Source organism: Oncorhynchus keta, chromosome 18, assembly GCF_023373465.1.
Source record: "Oncorhynchus keta strain PuntledgeMale-10-30-2019 chromosome 18, Oket_V2, whole genome shotgun sequence".
Classification (NCBI taxonomy): domain Eukaryota; kingdom Metazoa; phylum Chordata; class Actinopteri; order Salmoniformes; family Salmonidae; genus Oncorhynchus; species Oncorhynchus keta.
The window spans coordinates 29,810,937-29,836,506 of record NC_068438.1 but is presented as its reverse complement, the minus strand read 5'-3'; the positions used below and the strand labels follow the sequence as shown (position 1 = coordinate 29,836,506).

Sequence of the window (25,570 nt, the reverse complement as noted above, 5' to 3'; positions counted from 1 at the left end):
GGCTTCCATCGATATAAGGTCAGAGCTAAATTACAATCTAATTGAAAGGACTAGGTGCAGAGTGTCTATTGAACATTACATTAAACTACAATGACATTGAATTTGTTGAATATCCCTTTACTCTCAGAGGATCACAGCCTGGCTGGGTTCTACGGCAGAGTAGAGGGCACCAGGACTTTGTCGAATGTGTGTGTGTGTGTGGTGCCCACTGGGCAGGCAGGGCAGGATCCAGCCTTTGCCTGGGTCTACTCTGACTAATCCCAGATTAATTACTCAGAGAATGACTAAAGGTCCTGCTGGCTCAGCAGCAACTGATTTCAGTTGCAATAATAACAATAATAATGGCAATAACATTAAGCCAGGGCCTGGCTGGCTCAATAAATGTCACAGTCGTCCTGGGGTATGAAGGAGCATGCTGATCAAGTTAACTCTGGATAAACGCATGCTGATTACAATCTGAAAGTGAAACAACCCAATATCAAGAGTGTAAATAATTGACCTGTACACAAGATTACAAACCAAGATGTGAGTTTAAACTCCAAGTAAACATGATTAATAAAAAGTATTACAAATGGAGATTAGAATGCAATATTATCAGCATGTTTCTCAATTGAAGACTGTGCCTGACTTGCTAGTCCTCACACTGTGCCGGTTTTAAATTGCAGCTATCCTATGGGCCGTCTGTGAGCAGCACTGTGTTTCAGGAGGGATTTGAAATACATGTTAATTACACCCATCAGCATGCAATCAGGGCAGCGTGAGCTCTGCAGCTTTGGACAGCTGTTTATTTGCCTCATCAGAGGGGGTTGTGCTTCCTGTCATAAGTGGAACTGTCGTGAGGAGGGCATGGGGCTCATCAAGACGACTCTGTCACATCCCAGGTGGCCCTGTCACCACAGCTCCGTGACCAGACCAGTCAGGCTGTTGTTGAGTTTGACTAGTCCTGGTTGAGGAGCTTCAGGGTGCTGTAGGGTTTAGCTGAGGATCAGACACTGCTGCCTGCCCTGCCTCGCAGAAGCACAGTTATTTGATCATCTGTTTTTTGTCTAAATAAATCACATCAGAACAGTGGATGGCTTTATAACGCAAGCACAAACCACAGGCTTATAAAATCTGCTATGGAAACAAACTGCTGTCCAAAGTCTTCATCCTCCCAGGCTGCACTGCTTCCATCAGAATCCTTTGGCTTAGGGATTTAACTAAGGGAATATATGCACTTCAAAATCAAATGAACTGGGGTACTAGTACTTCAAGGGTCTAGTGAGGAATGAATATACACTGTTCAAAAGTTTGGGGTAACTAAGAAATGTCCTTGTTTTTGAATTCTGGGGCGGCAGCGTAGCCTAGTGGTTAGAGCGTTGGACTAGTAACCGGAAGGTTGCAAGTTCAAACCCCCGAGCTAACAAGGTACAAATCTGTCGTTCTGCCCCTGAACAGGCAGTTAACCCACTGTTCCCAGGCCGTCATTGAAAATAAGAATTTGTTCTTAACTGACTTACCTGGTTAAATAAAGGTTAAAAAAAATAAAGGCCAGAATCCCAGAGTTGCCTCTACACTTTTGACATTGAGACTGGTGTTTTGCAGGTACTATTTAATGAAGCTGCCAGTTGAGGACTTGTGAGGCGTCTTTCTCAAACTCGACACTAACAAACTTTCCCACTTGTTCAGTTGTGCACTGGGGCCTCCCACTCCCCTTTCTATTCTGGTTAGCGCCAGTTTGCACTGTTCTGTGCAGGGAGTAGTACACAGCGTTGTACGAGATCTTCATTTTCTTGGCAATTTCTCAGAACAAGAATAGACTGACGAGTTTCAGAAGAAAGTTTGTTTCTTAAGTCCAGTTTTATTGCTTCTTTAAGCAACAGTTTTCAGCTGTGCTAACAATTGCAAAACAGTTTTCTAATGATCAATTAGCTTTTCAAAATGATGAACTTGGATTAGCTAACACAATGTGCCATTGGAACACAGAAGTGCTGGTTGCTGATAATGGGCCTGTCAGCCTATGTAGATATTTGATAAAAATAAAGAAAATCTGCCGTTTCCAGCTACAATAGTCATTTACAACATTAACAATGTCTACACTGCATTTATCATTTGATGTTATTTTAAAATTAGCAAAGAAATAAATAAATTGCTTTTCTTTCAAAAACAAGGACATTTCTAAGTGACCCCAAACTTTTGAATGGTAGTGTATTAAAGGGAGTACTGCATAATTAAGTAGGACTGGCTTCTATTCTGTGGCACTATCCTGTGTGTGTATTAATATGGAGAAGAAAGGACTTGGGAGAGTCTTAGTTCCATAGACAGGATGACAACACTGAACTAACCAACTTCAAATGTGAGCTCAAGTAAAGCATATGCACATCTATTATAAGTCATCCTGTTATGTAGCAGGGTTAATAAGAAGCCTGTAGTGAATATCTTGGATCATGATAATTATTTGTATTTAGGCTTCCAGTCCCGTTTCGAGAGTAGAGATGGATCATTACACATCTTTCAAACACCAACATTAAACATATTGACATGTGTAAACTTATTCAAATAGAGTCAACAAAACCTTTCATATGATGAGTTTGATCTCCAACATGGGGTCTGGGTGTTGAGGCAGCAGCTTTAACACCTGAGATGTGCAAGGGAAGCATTATGGTCATGTTTCCCACAGCGTCAGTACTAGTGATATCAGTCCCTCCTTATTAAAGGCCATATGCATTAACATAATATGCCAATTACTAACCCTCACTGCATAGCACCTTCACAACTAAACATTTCCCACTGGTGTTCAGATACAGTAAATGTTATGGTTGTGTGTATACTGTATTAGATCAGAGTTGACAGAGTAAATATAGCCTTGCAGAGTAGAATTTGATTGCAGAACAATATTGTTCTCATCATATCCAATGTGATTCAACTGCGTAAAAGCATAGCTGAAATGTGTATGAAGTGCATTCTTCTCATCACTAAGTTTTCCTGAGCATTATGCAATAATGATCGATTGCCAGTAAAGCAGCCTGGCAGTATACAGTTAGGAGAGTGGGCCGCCCCAACAAAGTCACAGATTGTCTGTGACCGTCTGCTAAACAAGACCAGCTCTTTCTTTACAAAGCCCGAGGTTGTCAAACTATTTGTTGTGGACAGTAAATCACTTGTTGCCTTGAATGCCCTTTGTCCTAATGTCTGAAAAATAAGATTGAAGGGCGAGGAAGACCAAAATGTTCATCTTAGATTCTGCTGCCTCATTTCCACCAATCAAAGAGGCAGAGAGAAACAGTCTGCAGGGTAGGAAATGCTTCAGCACTTTTCCCAGGCCAGCAGACAGAGGGGAGAGGGAGACTCCTTTAACCAACAAACAGATTGGAAGGAGACTGAGGCCAAGTAGCACAGGTCTTCAGCATGACCAGATGCCAGGCCACAGCTATTGGGTTGGAGTGTTACAGAAAACACAGTAGACACCTCTCAAACTCTCATAGCTTCTCATCTTAGCTGACCTAACACACTGGAATCAGCTGGAGCTCAAAGACGCAATCGGCTGCTAAACATCACAGCTCAGTGTCAGTCGGATTCCGAAGGCTGTTTAAGATGACAAAGTCTATAGACAATTGACCCTTCGCTAAGCCCTGCCCCAGAATTTAGGGCAAACAATCGCAGCACTCCAACGGATAGCAAATGTCGTCAAGTCCGATATCTCGGACAATCTCAAGTTTTAAATCGCATGAAACTGAAAATTAACCAATCGTCTGTCGTTCATGCAATGGAATGGTCAAATGCTTTATATATATATTTTTTTTTTTAAGTGAATGGGTACAGTTTGAGGCCATGTGGCAGAAAGTGATAAGAGCGCTGGAGATAATCGTGGGGGCTAGTGGGTCTGGGCAGGTGTTTGCTTTGTATGTGTTTTGTATCGTTTATAAAAAGATGAAATTGATTTTTATTATAATTGCAGGAAAGCCAATGGGGGCTATGGAAAAACAGTTCTTATAAAATCAATGTTAAAAATGGCTAAACAAATTGTACAGTGCACCAGGAGCACTTGCTACTGTGATTCCTGATGTGCAGAACCTGAGTATTTTTCTAATCCGAAATTAATGTTACATTGTTTGCTAGCTCAGCTGGTTAGCTAGCTCAGTCTCATTTACCCCCAAGCATTGCTAAAGCTAGCTAGCCACTTAATATAACTAGTTTTTTTTCTAAATGTACGTTAGCTAGCTAAGCTAGCTCCCATGTGCTGTCGCCCTCAGGATATGATTTGAGAACACTAGTTAGCTCCAAAAGTGGTTATAGCTTTGACTACATGCTGACAGTGACTTAAGAGCCATTCAACATTGTAATGCAGTCCACCACAACATACCCAAGAGTTTCCCGATTAGGAAAGGGTAGTCTGTGTTCAATTTAAATTGGGTATTAGAAACAGTTTGAGATCAGGGGATGTCGCAAGTGGTTGAATGGGGAATTGGGTTGAATTCCCGGGCCGTCCCGGGAAAATGTTGTCTGAGGTTGCAACAGTAACCAAGGGGGGCGGGGCTTAGCAAAGGGTCAATTGTTTAGAAGGAGCTCTGAGCTCCAAGCATGGATTCCATTTTTCAATTGATAGATGACTTTGGTCCATTTATTAGTAGCAGGCTTTCTATCATAAGACTACTGTACCTCAAAGGATTTTATTGGCTTTAATAAATCTCTCCTCATTGCAATTAAAAACCACCATCTCCTTGGAGAATTGAGCTATGGCCATCATGCTCATAGATGAATAGGGGAGGCTTTGGTTAATTAAATGCCCTTTGAGGAGTCCATTTTAACGAGCAGGCTGATAGTGCTCAGATCACAGACGTTTAAAGCAGCTCAATCTCGGGCAGAGTTGATCCATCAGCGGAGTGATGACAGTCTCACCCTGTCACTCAGTGCAACGTCTGCCTTCTGTGATTCGTCAATACATTTAATTAACAGATGGTTGGTTTTCATTTGGTCAAATGCGAAACAAGTTACTTCCGAGTCAGTCACTCTCCCAAACGGCTCCAAAACGCTGACACAGCTCCTTGTCCCACTCGCTCTAAATCCCTCGCCAGGAACTGTGACGCATATTCATGAACCAGAGAGCTCACCACGAGGCGCGGAGTGGCACGCTACGACTGCCTGTTTAGGTGTGTGGGCTCCAGCCTCACTCTGTGCAGGTTTGATAGAGTTCCATGTGCAGTGGGTGGAAATATTTGGTCTCTCCATTTCCCGTCCTGTATTAGACTCTTCAGGCCTAGTAAAAGGCACCCAAGAATACATTAGGGAGTAGATATAGTGAAAGTATTCATGAGTGCCTACACACTCCACATCAACCCACTGAGGTACAAAAGCACCATCAAAGTGGTTTATTTATAATAATATGACACATTTCTTCAAGGAAACATTCACTATTCTGCATTTAGGCATCCCATTTTGAAATAAAATTTGAACTTTGTCTATAATGGGACCACTTATAATGAAAGAAGGGGAATCTCAAAAGGCACACTGAAACTTACAATGATTTGCATAAAACAGCAGATAAAGCTATTATGTAGTCCATCCTCTCATATTTCAAATCCTCTTCCTATTTCAGCGGCAATCATTCTAGGTAAACCCTGTTTAGGGAATGTCCTTGTTTTTGTCCAAAATAACATCAAATTGATCAGAAATACAGTGTAGACATTGTTAATGTTGTAAAAGACTATTGTAGCTGGAAACAAGAGGTCGGTCGATTAATCGGAATGGCCGATTAATTAGGGCAGATTTCAAGTTTTCATAAGGATCAGTAATTGGCATTTTTGGACACCGATCATGGCCGATTTACATTGCACTCCACGAGGAGACTGCGTGGCAGGCTGACTACCTGTTATGTGAGTGCAGCAAGGAGCCAAGGTAAGTTGCTAGCTAGCATTAAACATATCTTATAAAAAACATTCAATCTTAACATAATCACTAGTTAACTACACCAGGTTGATGATATTGCTAGTTGATCTAGCGCGTCCTACATTGCATATAAATCGATGCGGTGCCAAACGGGTGATTTAACAAGCGCATTTGCCTTTCTTAAAATCAATACACAGAAGTATACTTTTTTAAAAACCTGCGTATTTAGTTAAAATAAATCTAGGTTAGCAGGCAATATTAAACTAGGGAAATTGTGTCACTTCTCTTGCGTTCATTGCACGCAGAGTCAGGGTATATGCAACAGTTTGGGCCACCTGCCTTGTTGCGAAATAATTTGCCAGAGTTTTATGTAATTATGTCACAATATTGAAGGTTGTGCAATGTAACAGGAATATCTACACTTATGGATGCCACCCATTAGATAAAATACGGAACGGTTCTGTATTTCGCTGAAAGAATAAACGTTTGGTTTTCGAAATGATAGTTTCCGGATTTGACCATATTAATGCCCCAAGGCTCATATTTCTGTGTGTTATGTTATAATTAAGTATATGATTTGATAGAGCAGTTTGACTGAGCGGTGGTAGGCAGCAGCTGGCTCGTAAGCATTCATTCAAACAGCACTTTACTGCGTTTGCCAGCAGCATTGCGCTGTTAATGACTTCAAGCCCATCAACTCCCGAGATTAGGCTGGCAATACTAAAGTACCTGTTAGAACATCCAATAGTCAAAGGTAAATGAAATTCAAATGGTAGAGAGAGAAATAGTCCTATAATAACTAAAAGCTAAAACTTCTTACCTTGGAATTTAAGACTCACGTTAAAAAGGAACCACCAGCTTTCATATGTTCTCATGTTCTGAGCAAAGAACTTAAATGTTGTTTTTTTACACATGGCACATATTGCACTTTTACTTTCCTCTCCAACAGTTTTTGCATTATTTAAACGAAATTGAACATGTTTCATTATTTACTTGAGGCTAAATTGATTTTATTGATGTATTATATTAAGTTAAAATAAGTGTTCAGTATTGTTGTAATTGTCATTATTACAAATAAATAAAATGTTTAAAAAAAAATTGGTATGAACTTATGGTCCTCCAATAAATCGGTATTGGCGTTGAAAAATCATAATGGGTCGACCTCTAATTAAAAGCATCACTTATCCCATTCTTCTCAATTATGATGCCAGAGTTAGTCAGACAATTATAATTGTCAAAAAGAAATACAAATAGCTTTTTAGCAAAGAGCCATTTTTCAAGCAAGAATTTCACTAGGACTGTGAGTGTGGAGGGGAAAACTGAAAATGTGCTATTATTGGTTTGGAACCCTTATAGGTCCATTAAACAATTTACCACATGGTGATGTCACCATTGAAGGTCAAATCTCCACCCCACTAAAACAGGTGGAAAATTCAGGCAGTCTTTTCAAACAGCTTTTACACTTAAAAGGGGCATTATCATTTTCATAATTTCATGTATTATCCCAACCTCTGAAAATGTAAAAACAAATCGAAATTCACAGTGTTGACTGAACTGGGCCTACACACTGTAGATCACTATACTAATTGCACCTTATGTTTCAAGTGGGAATAATTACAATCTCACTATTTCAGCTAATTTTGAGAATGTCTCAGAAATTTGAGAACCTTTTGAGAATGTCACAGTAAGTAAAATTAATCACAATATGAACATCTTCAATATGAATAATTAAGGTGATGAGTCGTGTTTTGCTTGCTATCCTTGAAGTGGTTGACTCATTACAAAGCTTTTCCTTCAAAACACAGTCACATGAATGAATACAGATTTTATGTACAGTAAGCACACAAGACTGGTGGCATGGCAGTTCAAGGTACCGCAACTCTCTGACGTCTATACCCCACGATACTGGGTTGAAACAACAACTCAGAGTATTCAACACCAGCTTGTTCAGAAATCCCAGCTGTCAGAAAAAGTTGGCCTCTATTGGAGGCCCATATAAAGTTGCATAATATGTCCTCCTGGATCTGTCAACATGTACAGTCTGCACATTTCAACAAGCAACGAGTCATTTTTATTGATTACTGATTCATAATCATGACCATTAGGTGAAGCCACAAGCCATAGTCTATTCTACCTGAGATGTTGTGCAAGATATCTAGTAGTGCTATCTATTACCAAGTCATTTCGCTCACTGTGCACGCCCTGCAGACAGGAAAGAGCAATAAGTGGCCTAATACAGTTACTCGTTTGTGGATTGCTGCCTGGCATATTGAAAGCAGGCGAACAGGCTGTTGCCTTCAATATGCCAGCAGAAGATGAATCATGCATCAATTCAAACTGTAACAGAAAGGCTTGTAGTGGAGGGAAATCAAGCCTCCCAGTCAGACCATTGAGGGATAGCTATCTAGTAAGCTATCTCCTAGCTTTTACCAGGGCCAGGGCTAGCTAGCTACTACCAGAAGAATCAGGAAAGTAGAGTTTAGGCCGCTACCTCAAAGCAAACTATTCACCACCACTGCTCCTCATAGTCCCTATCCACACAAGCACAAAGGAGCCAGGGAACACTCTTCAAAGCTCTGCCAAGAGAGGGGTCGACTTTGAGGGTAAAAAAAAAACAACAAAACAGAGGAATTGACTGAAGTGAAGATTTTGCACCGACTGCAGTGCTTGTGAAACACCTTTTTAGGAAGACTTGAGCCGGCAGGTTCTCAAAAGTCAAACAAGGGCGCCTGATGGAATAGGCCCATTTTATTGTGTGATACTGAAGGGTGACCGGATTAACTATAGACATGTTGATCCGTTTACCTTTTGGTGAGGAAGGCAAATGTGATTGAGTGTCACACACACACACTATTCAATATAAGCATGTGAAAACAAAGTTCAAAGAGGTGGTGGGTAATTAGGTTTTTTTTGACACAGTTACTCAATATTGTTCACCACTGAAAAGGTGCCATGTTGTCCAACAAGTTTCCAGATATCTCTGCTAAAATTGTGAACATGAGACTTTAAGCACTGTATTTACTCAAGATGAACTAATGATCCAGTCTTAGAACATCTCCAAAAATAGAGCATGTTTAACCTCCATTTCGTAATGATCTAGACAGATAGATATGCAAAATCCTGCAAATTAAAGATATTCGAAGTAAAATAAATATTTTTTCAGCAACAGCTAAAAAAGGAAGTAGGCCAACCGTATATTAACATGTGTGAATGCATTTGAACTCCACAAATGGAATATAAATGCGCAATATGTTTTCAAGTGTCACTGTCATCTGTGTGCGAGGGTATAACCTAATGTGTTGCAAACAGTGTCATGAGGATAGCTGGCAGCAACGTTTTTCCCTTGGCAATAATAACACTGAAGCAAGCAATGAAGAAGCATCTCCATGTCTTAAGATGTACAGTCAATTAGGTTTGCCTCATTAACAGATTCAACATTTTCAAGCACTGAATTTCCCCAGCTCTAAATTCTTCAAAAATACTGTACATCATTGAAAGGAAAGGCTGAGACAAAACCAGATACAGCATTCTGATTAATGGGTCACTGCTAAGTCTAATAATGTTTTGGTATTACTGAGAATGATTGAGGGTGTGCCACTGGGTCATTCATTTCATTTAATGTTAATGCAATGAATGAATAAAGGAACAGCCGTCACCCAGCTCATTGGGAGCATGATGGCACGCTGGAAGTCTGCCAGGAAAGGTCAGCATTGGGATCATGTTAGAGCACCAAAAGTATGCCAGGACAGGAGAGGTACAGTAGAATTGGGTCAAATGCCATAAAGAGATCGTCCTCTCAATTTTTATCAGAGAAAAGGATAAATTTCAGAGGAAGGGATCAGGCCCGGTCTCCTCTCATGGGCCAAGGAGAGGTGTGATCTGACACAGGCAGGAAGAGAAGAGCCAAGTCAGCCAGTTGGTAATGCTGGGTTATACTGCATCCAGGGTGCAATTGGAGTCCAGAAGGTGATTGATGGAGCTCAGATCAGACATAGGTAAATATAGCCTTCTCCTTGGGGAGACATCACCTGCTGGGGCACCAAACAATCCGTTACAACAGGTGTCCTCATATTGCTGTGGGCATACACAGGCAGGCAGGCAGGCAAGGCGGATATGCTGTAATCCAGAATTACCTTCCATATTTTCAAGGATAACATATGAAGACGAAAATTCTAAAATACACACACTAGAGTGGAGATCAGATGGAGACAAAAAAAAACATGCAAAGAAGATATTGCATGGATACACAAGGCAAAGAATAATCACACACTGCTAGGTTTCAAACACAGTTTAGTTCTCCTTGATCAAACAGCCAATTAAATCAGACGGGCATTAAATCAGCAGTAGCGCACTTTCAGCCTGTAAAGTGGTGGTGCGTTTCAATGAGTCATGCAGTCTCAGTAACAGTGAGCCCATCCCTCCCAGCAGCCTCTCGGTTATCATGTGGGCACAACGTGTTTGCAGACACCTCGTCTCCCTGAGAAGTGAAAGCCTGCGATTAAGGCTACCACAGAGATAGTGGAGAAGAGCAGCGCTAACCAACAGGATGGTGCTAGGGAACACGGTGGAATGTTTGATTATCACCCCACTCATCAGCTAAAGACAACAGCTAGGGTTGGTTGCCATTAACCAAAAGTGGAAATATATATTTTTATTTCACCTTTATTTAACCAGGTAGGCTAGTTGAGAACAAGTTCTAAAGTAGAGTGCTGGAGTCTACTCTAAGTAGAGTGTTGGAGGCTATTTTATAGATGACATCGCCGAAGTCGAGAATCGGTAGGATGGTCAGTTTTACGAGGGTATGTTTGGCAGCATGAGTGAAGGATGCTTTGTTGCGATATAGGAAGCCGATTCTAGAATTCATTTTGGATTGGAGATGCTTAATGTGAGTCTGGAAGGAGAGTTTACAGTCTAACCAGACACCTAGGTATTTGTAGTTGTCCACATATTCTAAGTCAGAGCCGTCCAGAGTAGTGATGCTGGACGGGCGGGCAAGTGCGGGTGCAGTGATCGGTTGAAGAGCATGCATTTAGTTTTACTTGCATTTAAGAGCAGTTGTAGGCTATGGAAGGAGAGTTGTATGGCATTGAAGCTCGTCTGGAGGTTAGTTAACAGTGTCCAAAGAGGGGCCAGAAGTATACAGAAAGGTGTCGTCTGCGTAGAGGTGGATCAGAGACTCACCAGCAGCAAGAGTGACATCAGAGAAGAGTAGGACCGAGAATTGAACACTGTGGCACCCCGATGTAGGTTGCCAGAGGTCCAGACAACAGACCCTCTGATTTGACACACTGAACTCGATCAGAGAAGTCGTTGGTAAACCAGGCGAGGCAATCATTTGAGAAACCAAGGCTGTTGAGTCTGCCAATAAGAATGTGGTGATTGACAGAGTCGAAAACCTTGGCCAGTTGATGAATATGGCTGCGCAGTAATGTCTCTTATCGATGGCGGTTATGATATCGTTTATTAGAACCTTGAGCATGGCTGAGGTGAACCAGGACCAGCTCTGAAACCAGATTGCATAGCAGAGAAGGTACGGTGGGATTCGAAATGGTCGGTAATCTGTTCGTTAACGTGGCTTTCGAAGACCTTAGATCCCAAACACACCGCCCGGGCAACGAAGGAGCGCCTTCGTAAGAAGCATTTCAAGGTCCTGGAGTGGCCTAGCCAGTCTCCAGTTCTCAACCCCATAGAAAATCTTTGGAGGGAGTTGAAAGTCCGTGTTGCCCAGCAACAGCCCCAAAACATCACTGCTCTAGAGGAGATCTTCATGGAGGAAATGGGCCAAAATACCAGCAACAGTGTGTGAAAACCTTGTGAAGACTTACAGAAAACGTTTGACCTCTGTCATTGCCAACAAAGGGTATATAACAAAGTATATAAACTTTTGTTATTGACCAAATACTTATTTTGCAAATAAATTCATAAAAAGTCCTACAATGTGATTTTCTGGATTTTTTTTCTTCTCATTTTGTCTGTCATAGTTAAAGTGTACCTATGATGAAAAATACAGGCCTCTCATATTTTTAAGTGGGAGAACTTGCACAATTGGTGGCTGACTAAATAGTTTTTTGCTCCACCGTAGGTCTGTAGCAGTTTGGGCCTAGTGTCTGCACCTTTGAAGAGGGGGATGACCGTGGCAGCTTTCCAATCTATGGGAATCTCAGACGATACGAAAGAGGTTGATTAGGCTAGTACAAGGTGTTGCAATAATTTCAGCAGATCATTTTAGAAAGAGGTTCCAGATTGTCTAGCCCGCCTGATTTGTTGGGGTCCAGATTTTGCAGCTCTTTCAGAACATCAGCTATCTGGATTTGGATAAAGGAGAAACGGTGGGGGCTTGGGCGGGATGCTGTGGAGGGTGCCGGGCCGTTGACCGGGGTAGGGGTAGCCAGGTGGAAAGCATGACAGCCATAGAGAAATGCTTATTGAAATTCTCAATTATAGTGGATTAGCCTCAGAGCAGTGGGCAGCTGGGAGGTGCTCTTATTCTCCATGGACTTTAGTGTCCCAGAAGCTTTTTGAGTTTGTACTACAGGATGCAAATTTCTGTTTGAAAAAGCTAGCCTTAGCGTTCCTAACTGTCTGTATATTTGTTCCTAACTTCCCTGAAAAGTTCCATATCACGGGGGCTATTCAATGCTAATGCAGAACACCACAGGATGTTTTTGTGCTGGACAAGGGCAGACAGGTCTGGAGTGAACCAAGGACTATATAAATTCCTGGTTCTACATTTTTTTTAATGGAGCATGCTTATTTAAGATGGTGAGGAAGGCACTTTTAAAGAATAACCAGGCATCCTCTACTGACGGGGTGAGGTCAATGTCATTCCAGGATACCCCGGCTCGGTCAATAAGAAAGGCCTGCTCGCAGAAGTGTTTTAGGGAGCATTTGACAGTGATGAGGGGTGGTCGTTTGATTGCCGACCCATTACGGATGCAGGCAATAAGGCAGTGATCGCTGAGGTCTTGATTGAAAACAGCAGAGGTGTATTTGGAGGGCGAGTTGGTTATGAAGATATCTATGAGGGTGCTCGTGTTCACAGATTTGGGGTTGTACCTGGTAGGTTCATTGATAATTTGTGTGAGATTGAGGGCATCTAGATTAGATTGTAGGATGGCCGGGGTGTTAAGCATGTCCCAGTTTAGGCCACCTAGTAGCACGAGCTCAGAAGATAAATGGGGGGCAATCAATTCACATATGGTGTCCAGGGCACAGCTGGGGGCAGAGGGTGGTCTATAGCAAGCAGCAACGGTGAGAGAGACTTGTTTCTGGAAAGGTGAATTTTTAGAAGTAGAAGCTCGAATTGTTTGGGTACAGACCTGGATGGTAATACAGAACTCTGCAGGCTCTCTTTGCAGTAGATTGCAACACCGCCCCCTTTGGCAGTTCTAGCTTGGTGGAAAATGTATTTAGGGGTGGAGATTTCAGGGTTTTTGGTGGTTTTCCTAAGCCAGGATTCAGACACGGCTAAGAAATCCAGGTTGGCAGAGTGTGCTAAAGAAGTGAGTAAAAAAACTTTGGGAGAAAGCTTCTAAAGTTAATATGCATGAAACCAAGGCTTTTACAGTTACAGAAGTCAACAAATGAGAGCACCTGGGGAGTGGGAGTGGAGCTAGGCACTGCAGGACCTGGATAAACCTCTACATCACCAGATGGACAGAGGAGAAGTAGGATAAGGGTACGGATAAAGGCTATACGAACTGGCCGTCTAGCACATTCAAAACAAAGAGTAAAAGGAGCAGGTTTCTGGGCACGATAGCATAGATTCAAGGCATAGTGTGCAGATAAAGGTAAGGTAGGATGTGAGTACATGGAGGTAAACCTAGGCATTGAGTAATGATGACAGAGATATAGTCTCTAGAGATGTTTTAAACCAGGTGATGTCATCGCATATGTAGGAGGTGGAACAACATGGTTGGTAATGGAGGAATATTGATATTAGAGAGAGGCATGCGTAACCAAGTGATCAAATGGGTCCAGTGAGTGTTTGCGCTGGCTGGGGACACGGCGATTCAGACAATTAGCAGGCAGTGGAAATGTTTGGGGGGTTCAGTTCATTTGCATGGCAAAGAGGGAGTTTGCAATTCATCTGATAATTCTTCATAACTTTCTGGAGTACAGTCGTGGCCATAAGAATGACAAATATTAATTTTCAAAGTCTGCTGCCTCAGTTTGTTTGATAGCAATTTGCATTTTCTCCAGAATGTTATGAAAAGTGATCAGATGAATTGCAAAGTCCCTCTTTGCCATGCAAATGAACTGAATACCCCCCCAAAAAAAACATTTCCACTGCATTTCAGCCTTGCCACAAAAGGACCAGCTGACATCATGTCAGTGATTCTCTCGTTAACACAGGTGTAAGTGTTGACGAGGACTAGGCTGGAGATCACTCGGTCATGCTGATTGAGCTCGAATAACAGACTGGAAGCCTCAAAAGGAGGGTGGTGCTTGGAATCATTGTTCTTCCTATATTAATCATAGTTATCTGCAAGGAAACACGTGCCGTCATCAATGCTTTGCACAAAAAGGGCTTCACAGGCAAGGATATTGCTGCTTGTAAGATGGCATCTAAAGCAACCATTTTTCGGATCAAGTACTCAAGGAGGGCGGTTCAATTGTTGTGAAGGTGGCTTCAGGGCACCCAAGAAAGTCCAGTAAGCGCCAGGACTGTCTCCTAAAGTTGATTCAGCTGCGGGATCGGGCACCACCAGTACAGAGCTTGCTCATGAATGGCAGCAGGCAGGTAGGTATGAGTGCATCTGCACGCACAGTGAGGCAAAGACTTTTAGAGGATGGCCTGGTGTCAAGAAGGGTAGCAAAGAAGCCACTTCTCTCCAGGAAAAACATCAGGGAGAAGACTGATATTCTGCAAAAGGTACAGGGATTGGACTGCTGAGGACTGGGGTAAAGTCATTTTCTCTGATGAATCCCCTTTCCGATTGTTTGGGTCATCCGGAAAAAAGCTTGTCCGGAGAAGACAAGTCCACATGCCAGCAGCATACCACCCTGCATACCACTGCTGGCTTGCTTCTGAAGCTAAGCAGGGTTGGTTCTGCTGGAAGTGGTGTTAGAAGGCCGGTAGGAGGCACTCTTCCCTCTGGTCTAAAAAAATATCCCAATGCCCCAGGGCAGTGATTGGGGACACTGCCCTGTGTAGGGTGCAGTCTTTCGGATGGGACATTAAACAGGTGTCCTGACTCTGAGGTCATTAAAGATCCCATGGCACTTAAGAGTAGGGGTGTTAACCCCGGTGTCCTGGCTAAATTCCCAATCTGGCCCTCAAACCATCATGATCACCTAATAATCCCCAGTTTACAATTGGCTAATTCATCCCCCTCTCCCCTATAACTATTCCCGAGGTCGTTGCTGCAAATGAGAACGTGTTCAGTCAACTTACCTGGTAAAATAAAGACAAGGTGAGCGCTATCATCAGTCCTGTGTCATGCCAATAGTAAAGCCATGAATAAAGAATCGTACCAACGCATTCTCCGAGAGCAACTTCTCCCAACCATCCAGGAACAGTTTGGTGACGAACAATGCCTTTTCCAGCATGATGGAGCACCTTGCCATAAGGCAAAAGTGATAACTAAGTGGCTCGGGGAACAAAAATTCAATATTTTGGGTCCATGGCCAGGAAACTCCCCAGACCTGAATCCCATTGAGAACTTGTGGTCAATCCTCAAGAGGTAGGTGGACAAACACAAATCCACAAATTCTGACAGACTCCAAGCATCGATTATGCAAGAATGGGCTGCCATCAGCCAGGATGTGGCCCAGAAGTTAATTGACAGCATGCCAGGGCAGATTGCAGAGGTCTTGAAAAGGGTCAACACTGCAAATATTGACTCTTTGCATCAACTTCATGTAATTGTCAATAAAAGCCTTTGACACTTATGAACTGCTTGTAATTATATTTAATTTATTCATATTATTTATTATTTAACTAGGCAAGTCAGTTAAGAACACATTCTTATTTTCTATGGTGGCCTAGGAACAGTGGGTTAACTGCCTGTTCAGGGGCAGAACGACAGATTTGTACCTTGTCAGCTCGGGGGTTTGAACTCGCAAACTTCCTGTTACTAGTCCAACACTAACCACTAGGCTACCCTGCCGCCCCATTGACTCTTTCCATAGTAACATCTGACAAAAATATTTAAAGTCACTGAAGCAGCAAACTTTGTGAAAATTTATATTTTTGTCGTTCTCAACTTTTGGCCACGACTGTACTTGAGGAAAATAGGCACGTTTCTCAACATATACCGTTTGAGAAGGGATTGCGTGACGATGAGCTTCGCAACCGCGTGACGCAGCTTGATAACATGAATGAGATTGTCGACCAGTCTGCTGGGTGGGGCATTATTACATTCCTTCATTGGATTCCTATGTCCTTCCTATAATATCTCTGGCAACGGCACCATGCAATGCACCCTGGATTAAAGGGGCAGACAAATAGGAAGAATGTGCTTGACCCGTTAAATTACATATTTCCCATTCAAGAGAAGACATCCTCCCAAATTATGACAATGGACAGTATTGAAATCTGACATGTAAGACATTTCCGCAGTCCTACGTCATACCGGACACATTTCTGCCTGCTTGAATGCCAATAACTCACATACACATGAAAACATGAAATGACAGAAGATCACTTAGAGATGCACAAAAACAATATAACATTCCAAATGGGTGAACCTTTCCTTTAATGATCGTTACCCTCAGGTATTTTCTAGGCTGTTTCTGCCTGCAGGCTTATATGAGACCTGCAGCCTTCCTCACCATCAACCAGACATGATGTAACATGCGCTGCTGGCTGGCAAATTCCATGCAGAACAGAAGTCAGTCTGGTGTGTTCAAACACCGTCCTGCTGGCCTGTGGGCAGGCTGGCATCTGCCTGTGGCTGCTTCTCTACTATACCAAAACTGACAGCAGGTGCAGGCCATCTGGGGATCCCTCTCCACCTAAGCTTCATAACAAGGCTTGTATTTATATATTTTTTGCAGTCTCAAGAAGCTATGAAATATTTGAAATCATATTGCTACAGTAGCAGCAGTTTGTGTGAGGGGATGTTCACCGTGGTTGGTTTTTAGAACTCTTTTAGATACGGAGGAGGATTAGGCTACATGGATAAAGGAGACTTAATAACACGTAAAAATACGTGTTATGCACCATGAAGTTTTAGGTTTGAAATTGAATCCGAAATTATACTTGTTTTCGGATACGCAGGACATAGATAGTGGAATGGAAAGAGATCATTAAATGATGCTATGGTGGGGCCTCCCGGGTGGCGCAGTGGTTAAGGGCGCGTTAAGGGTTACGGAAGCCCACTGAACCAATGTGTCGGAGGAGGAAACACTGTGCACCCGTCAACCTTGGTTAGCGTGCACTGCGCCCGGCCCGCCACAGGAGTCGCTGGTGCGCGATGAGACAAGGATATCCCTACTGACCAAGCCCTCCCTAACCCGGACGACGCTAGGCCAATTGTGCCAGCTGTGCCACCAGAGACCCTGGGTTCGCGCCCAGGCTCTGTTGCAACCGGCCGCGACCGGGAGGTCCGTGGGGCAACGCAGGCCCTTGGTTATGCCAGCAGAGAACCCCTGTCAAAGACTGTAGAGATGTAGTATCTCAGTGACTGGGTTATACCTCCACATGAAAAAGAACCCCTTAAAATCTTCCAGTTTTTACTGCCTCTAGTTCATTCATCTCAGATGAAGGAGCAACAGAACCAGGCACTCAGTCTGAACAAACAGTGCTTTGACCGGCCAGTCTCAAGTTGCATACCACCCCCCCCCACATGGGGTGCTTCCTCAAACCTTGTCCTGTCTGCCTCACACAATGATCCCAGTGTCTCCTGCTGGTACTGCCTGCTCAGTATTAAAACAATGGCTCAGCTCTCCCTCCCAGGTCGAGCTAGGCCAGAGAAAGTAATGCTGGTGTTCGCGCCTAGTCATAGGTGCTGATACTATGGCCTAGAAAGGAAACTGCTGACAAAGGCCTCCGTGGCATGCAGGCACCAGGGGAACTATTGTTGTGTGAATGAATGAAAGCCATTCGCCGTTGGTGTTTTACGGTTCTCATTAACTCATTGCGTGCTCTACAGTACAGCCGTGTTTTACTGTACTGAATGTAGGACGCAGGCAGTATCTGTATGCCTGGGTGATAGATGGTTGGTCTGTACGGTAGCCATCTGTCTGTTTTTGGCATCACACAGAGCTATGTCCTCATCAGGTGACTTTCTCCTCAGAGTTGAGGAAGACAGTCAGGGACAGACAGACAGACAAGCCCAGTCTGTGATGCAGTCCTTGTTCATCTCACTCTTCCCCCTTTCCACTGGTCCCATGCAGAAAAAGATGGGGCACTACTGACTGTTCAATTCATTGGAAGTTTCATTTCATCCTTGTTTTACAGGATAAACATTTGCATCTGCAAAGACAAGGAACACACTTGGCTCAGACTTACCATATGGTGGGAATTTTACCACACTCCTACTTCTCAGGGTGAAATAAAAACAATTATCCTTGATATTCTGTTGAACTAGTGTTGCCTTTCACCTTGGGGGTAGAAAAATTACATAATTGGGTGCCTCTTGCTTTGAGTCTAGCTAATATTCTCATCCGGCTATAGAGACTAAGAAAACATGTCGATTAGTGATGGGAAAAAAAATCTATATAGAAACATATCAGGATATTATTTGACAAATCGTATTGACAATATTGCAATGTAAAAACAAAATGTGGAAAAAGTCCAAGGGTCTGAATACTTTCCGAAGGCACTGTGTGTAGCCTAATTGAAAATGGACTGGAAATTCAATGACAGCTAATTTGAATTCCTCACCTTATGTGTAGTACTTTCAATCATATAGGACTTCTATCTTTGGTTTTTGCTCTAAGACAAACAGCCTGTCTTAAGGCATCCGCTTGCTTCCCAGCCGAAACAGTTTGAAAGAGTTCCCGCATATATTATGACAACATTTTGTGACATTGTTTGTTTGTTTTGACTTCAGTGAAGAGTTGTCTGTTCAGGCACAGATTTTTTGAGGCAAGCCGAAGTGTATGCCCCTTCCTCGGTGATTGGTCAAGAGTAGGCGGTTCTTCAAAAAAGTATTTGTCATTCAACGAGAAACGTCTAGTTCTTACAAATTCTTTCATTGAGAAATACTGCACCAAACATCTTAGATGTAAAATTGTGCAACTAATATCTCCTCGGCAAAAAAAAACAAGAAATCTGTCATTAATTTTATCTTAGATTAATTCTGACCATTTTGAAGAAACACACAAACGAAGGAAGCCTTACATTTTAGAATTTGGCTGTAAATGTAACAAAATGTAGAAAAGGGGTCTAAATACTTTCATGCGTGCAGGTGTACTCACACTACCGTTCAAGGTTTGGTCACTTAGAAAAGTACATTTGTCAATTGAAATAACATCAAATTGAGCAGAAATACAGTGTAGATATTGTTAATGTTGTAAATGTCTATTGTAGCTGGAAACGGCTGATTTTAATGGAATACCATTCCGATGGCACATTGAGTTAGTTACTCCAAGTTTATAACTTTAAAAAGGCTAATTGAGCACTATAAAACCCTTTTGCAATTATGTTAGCACAGATGAAAACTGTTGTTCTTATTAAAGAAGCAATAAAACTGGCCTTCTTTAGACGAGTTGAGTATCTGGATCATCAGCATGTGGGTTCGATTACAGGCTCAAAATGGCCAGAAACAAAGAACTTTCTTCTGAAACTCGTTAGTCTATTCTTGTTCTGAGAAATGAAGGCTATTCCATGCGAGAAATTGCCAAGAAACTGAAGATCTCGTACAACACTGTGTACTACTCCCTTCACAGAACAGCGCAAACTGGCTCTAACCAGAATAGAAAGAGGAGTGGGAGGCCCCGGTGCACAACTGAGCAAGAGAACAAATACATTAGTGTGTCTAGTTTGAGAAACAGACACCTCGCAAGTCCTCAACTGGCAGCTTCATTAAATAGTACCCGCAAAACACCAGTCTCAACGTCAACAGTGAAGAGGCGACTTCAGGATGCTGGCCTTCTAGGCAGAGTTCCTCTGTCCAGTGTGTGTTCTTTTGCCCATCTTAATATTTTCTTTTTATTGGTCAGCCTGAGATATGGCTTTTTCTTTGTAACTCTGCCTAGAAGGCCAGCATCCCAGAGTCGCCTTTTAAAATAACAAACTTGGATTAGCTAACACAGTGCCATTGGAACAGGCGTGATGGTTGCTGATAATACGCCTCTGTACGCCTACGTAGATATTCCATTAAAAAAAAATGATTTTCTTTTAAAAACAAGGACATTTCTAAGTGACCCCAAACTTTTGAACAGTAGTGCGCACGCACACACACAATGAAAATATAAACCACGTAAAGTGTTGGTCATGTTTCATTAGCCGAAATAAAAGATCCCAGAAATGTTCCATACACACAAAAAAGTGTATTTTTCTCAAGTGTTACACATACATGTGATTACTTCCCTGTTAGTGAGCATTTCTCCTTTACCAAGATAATCCATCCACCTGACAGGTGTGGCATATCACAAAGATGATTAAACAGCTTGATCATTAGAGGTGCACCTTGTGCTAGGGACAAAAGGCCACTATAAAATGTGCAGTTTTGGCACACAACGCCACAGATTTATCAAGTTGAGGGGAGTGCAATTGGCATGCCTAATGCAGGAATGTCTACGAGAGCTGTTGCTAGTGAATTTAATGTTAATTTCTCTATCATAAGTCAACTCCAACTAAATTTGACAGTACGTCCAACTGGCCTCACAACCGCAGACCACGTGTAACAACGCCAGTCCAGGACCTCCACTTCCAGTTTCTTCACCTGCTCAATCGTCTGAGACCAGCCACCCGGACGGACAGCTGATGAAACTGAGGAATATTTGTCGGTAATAAAGCCCTTCTGTGGGGGGAAAAAATCATTCCGATTGGCTGGGCCTATCCCTTCCCAGTCCCACCTATGGCTGAGCCCCTGCCCAGTCATGTGAAATCAAATCTATATATATATATTAGGGCCTAAAAAATTCATTTAAAATTGACAGATTTCCTTCTATGAACTGTAACTGCATAGAATCTTTGAAATGGTTGCCTTTATATTTTCTAAATGGGTGTGGTTTGGCAAGCTGTGACTCCGTTCTTACATTAGGCCTACTCATCACACCAGGATACATGGGGGGGTCAAAAGAGGGTGTGTCTAAACTACAGATAGGGGGTTGGCGAGAGGGTGGGTGATGGAGGGCTTACCTCCCACAGGACAGGCTGTAATAACAGGCTCTCACCGTCTTCCGCTCCCACATGTTAATTAGGATAATACCACACTGCCATTTCATCTCGCCTGCTAAATTGAGGGAAACACAGTTGTCTTAGTGATAGAAGCTTTTATTATAGATGTAAGACTAACAGAAGATCTTGACTGTTGTCTTTCTCAAAGAACACACAATGGCTATAAAAAATTTAAAAAACGAACGATGGCACCATTTATGGGATGAACATTCCTCCGGCAGTTTGCGCCCCCAAAAGCAATTATGAAAACGAGATGGGCTGCATGATATTCTTAGATAAAGATAAATGTTGAGAACCGCACAAGTGCAATGAACACTGCTCAAAATACAGAAAAACCTATAGTCTGAGAAAAGGCTCCACGTATTAGTCCATCATAACATTTCATGTCATCTTAACATTTGTATTATGATATTTATAAATAAAACAACGGATAGTGAGACTGATACTCTTCTTCAGAATCAATTACTGTGAAACTCAAACTGACTCAAACTCCAGTGAAGGAGTGGGCTTTGGGCACCCCTATCAGTGTGTCTGGTGTGTGTGTATGGAACACATAATATCAATAAGTGTTGAGGACACCGTTGCATTCCATGGAATGTTCTAGTCCAATCTCCTACAGCATGTCTGTTCTAACCAGACTGCTGCAATAACGCTGAGTTAAGCATCAAAAATGAAAGATTTCAGCATTTAAACACCAATATCTATAATAAATGTTTTGTTAAGTTTTGAGACCCGCCAATAACTTTAGACATCTGGTCTGTTTTCATCTGCAGTGGAGAAATTGCCATCAAACACCTACCTGAGTTGTGTGCGTCAAAATAAAATTAATTGCTTCACACAACAAATATGAAGACTCACTGTCAGTCAACACTGATAACATTCTTGACAGAGTATATATCGCATAGCTTCAAAAGCTCACACAGACAGTTTTATAGCCATAGATGTGTGGTTGGTGAACTCTGCAGTTTGTTGTTATACATTTTGAAATTCTCCATACCTTAGTGGTGGCCCCTGATTGGCTGAATACCGTGGGTGCAATGTGGTTGGAGTTGTCAACAAAGCGTCATGACAGAAATATTATGCCAAGTTTTCAAACTACTGGAAGTTTATTTGAGAAGATGCATAAAGTGATCTGTGCATTTGAACAACAGCATAAATACACCCATTTCAATTTTGCCTGTCAAAAACATAATGCTCACTGCTGCATATGCCACTGTTTTGAACAGATTTAGAACGAGCAGCCAGCAAACGGGTGCACCAGGTAGAACGCAACAAGCATGAAAATACAATAACTGAAAACACATTATCTAAATGGGGGTAATTTTATTTATTTATTTTACCTTTATTTAACTAGGCAAGTCGGTTAAGAACAAATTCTTATTTTCAATGACGGCCTAGGAACAGTGGGTTAACTGCCTGTTTAGGGGCAGAACGACAGATTTGTACCACGTTAGCTCGGGGTTTTGAACTTACAACCTTCCGGGTTACTAGTCCAACGCTCTAACCACTAGGCTACCCTGCCGTAAACTCGTACCATCGCCTTGGTCCCTACAATTGCCCTTATTTTAGTGCCCCAAAAACATAATACTTCCAGATCAACTGTAATGTCAATATCATTGTAAAGCACAATTTCTCCCCTTTCCAACATAATCAATTACATGACCTAAACACTGTCCATTTCTGCATAATTCAAGCAGGCAATGAGCCCTGTCGGGTCTTTTTAAAAATGGCGGGTGGGGAATCGAAACTAATGCGTGATAGTGAGAAGGAGAGATGTCGTGTGGGAAATGTGCTTTTTTTCACTCAAACTGTCCAACTTATCACCTTATCGCCTCTAACATGTAAATAAAACACTATAAAGAGTTTATATAATGTGTCATTACATACCTATTTGAAGGTTTATGTCGAATTCGAGTCGGGTTTTTAGGACGGTGCTAAAGTGATCTTAGAAATAAACAGCGGCTTTGAGAATGATGATCGCATGCAAGTGTAGCCGATGTGAAATGGCTAGCTAGTTAGCAGTGGTGCGCGCTTCAATCTGTGACATCACTTGCTGAGACCTTGAAGTAGTGGTTCCCCTTGCTCTGCAAGGGCCGGGGATTTTGTGGAGCGATGGGTAACGATGCTTCCAGGGTGACTGTTGATGTGTGCAGAGCGTCCCTGGTTCGCACGTAAAGTCTATACTGTTACACAATGATGACGCAAAAAATGACTAGGTATCCCCCCTTACCCCTGTCACTGTCCGTTTCTTGTTTTTAAAAGTGCTACACCTGGTGGAGAGAGATTGTAAAGACAGAAATAGTAGCTTTACGCGTACTGTACATTATGACATGACACGTCAAGAAGTAACGGAGGGTCCGTTTTTTTCAACTTTTCTCCAATACTATAGAGCCATTACCATGTTGATCAATGCTTGAATAGAAACCTAGTTCACACCCCTGATTTAAGTCAACACAGTCCCATTTGTTTTCTTTGTAGCCTCGTTTGTACGGAATGGGGTATAACTTAATATTTCCGAGTTAGTCAAATATTAGTTTTGAAATAATCGAAATTTGCATGGTAGCTCGCAAGCTACCAACTAGCTAGCTGTTTATCAAAGGTAGATTAAACTAAAACTTTAAATAAAAAAAATGTATGTTTCTCAAAATTACTGTAGCTACCTAATTAATCTGATCATACTTTGTGATACGCCCGGTTTTATGCTGTTTTAGTCCACACAACACTGTCACCAACAGTACAACCTGATGAGGACTAGAGCCGACATAGAAGTTCTGACTAAACGCCCATTTGAGCGACGGAGGACGGTCCATTTATTTTGTGCGGTTATAACTTATGCTAGCAGTTCCCCTCAAAGCAAATAGCTGGCATAACAATCCAAGCAATGTTCGCACGCACAGCCGATGCGCCCGTTGAGGCGGAACTGCTGCTGCTGGTGGTGGCAGTCACTGAGGGGCAGTAACTGAACAGCTTGTTTGAATCATATATTTTTTAAACAGGAAAATGTACACATTTACCACACTTGTATAAGCATTTAAAACAGAATCCATGAATGATATAATATATAGATTTTGCCATCACAAGTGGGGCGCCGCACTAACGAACTAATAGGCGTTAGGATAAAAGCCACCACCTGACAATATTGTATTGCTGCTTCATTACATCCATAGATCTAGAAGTGAAACCTGCATGTTCAAGAATAGTGAAAGTTGCTGCCATTGATGCCAGATCAATTTGACTATAAAATGGGCAGATGAAAATGCCTGTATAGGCTGGTTGTCTGCGGTGGTGTGTAGCCTATACATAGATACATAATACATCCATAGCTTAATACAGTCAGTGTTTTCCACCCATAGGCTGGCTCGCCATACACGGGCGTGTCCTTTGTAGCCTATTGGGTTTATACAAGGTGTGAATTAATTTAATGATAAGTATACCCTGCATGTAAACTTCTGAATTACAGAAATAAAAAGGACATTTGAGTGAATGGGCGAATAGGTAGGTTATTTTGTCACAAAGTAAATAACCACCGTGTTTTGTTAATTTTCAACAACAAACTACTTTACAAAGTAAGTGTTTCATACCATGGCATGGCAACCACTTACTTTAACTGCTCAGATACTCTAGGCTAGTAATTCAAATGCTACCCGCCGTTTGGATATGACAAGTCTTACCTCTATCAATTATTTCAGCCTTTTTCTCCCAAGTGAAGTTGTAGGAAAATTTGACGAAGTCCTCCGACCAACTGCCCTCACACCACTCAACAAATGGACTGCTGCCTGTGTCAAACGTGTTGAGGTGGGTGACCGCCAAAGGTTGTTAAATACTACCGAGGACAAAAGGAAATGTGTCCTGCCACAACAAAGGTAAAAACATTCGACCCAGAGTTATTCTGTTAAATTCCACTTCGCGGGTTTATGCTACATTGAAGTGTGTATCAGTTTAACATAATTATCTCAATAAATATTCCAGGGTCAGTCCTCTGAGTTTAACGCATGCCTCGTCTATGAACACCGGGCGAGTAAATCAATTGAATGACTACCAGTGGGCGGAGTTGTAGCTTTCTCGCCTGCCCTCTTGTAGAACTGGTATTTACAGTGAAAGAGCGTCCCCCCTCTTCCGGCACGCGACATCTCCCATTGTAGGAAGCTTCAAAAGGCAAAAAAACAAAACAATGGATGGGGTTATGTTAATGTTAAACTAATCAAATATAGCTCTATAACCAACAACATAGATACAGTACAATTTGATATAAAGTGTCTCTGATCGTGGCTCTGGTGGGGCATTGCCAAAATCATCACTGACTCAATATCCATTTAATAAAGAAAAGGGTTAAACACATCCATGGCCCGATTCAGACCCAAGTTAAGTGCGTTTAAATGGAGAGTAATTACCTTTTTATGTGCTTTTCTC

General features: G+C 42.1%; 1 protein-coding gene across 6 annotated transcripts in view; it reads right to left on the bottom strand.

Moving 5' to 3' along the window:
* The window catches only part of LOC118396879 (glycerophosphodiester phosphodiesterase domain-containing protein 5-like), an 82,157-nt gene extending 56,917 nt beyond the window's left edge, over window positions 1-25,240 (bottom strand). For 3 of the 6 annotated variants that reach the window (XR_008068163.1, XM_052467873.1, XM_052467874.1), the window contains exon 1: window positions 24,832-25,240. The gene's annotated coding sequence lies outside the window, so the exon portion shown is untranslated. The remainder of the gene's footprint in view (window positions 1-24,831) is intronic. The other 3 variants (XM_052467875.1, XM_052467876.1, XR_008068164.1) reach the window with 2 other exon arrangements.
* Between the last annotated feature and the right edge of the window lie 330 nt (window positions 25,241-25,570).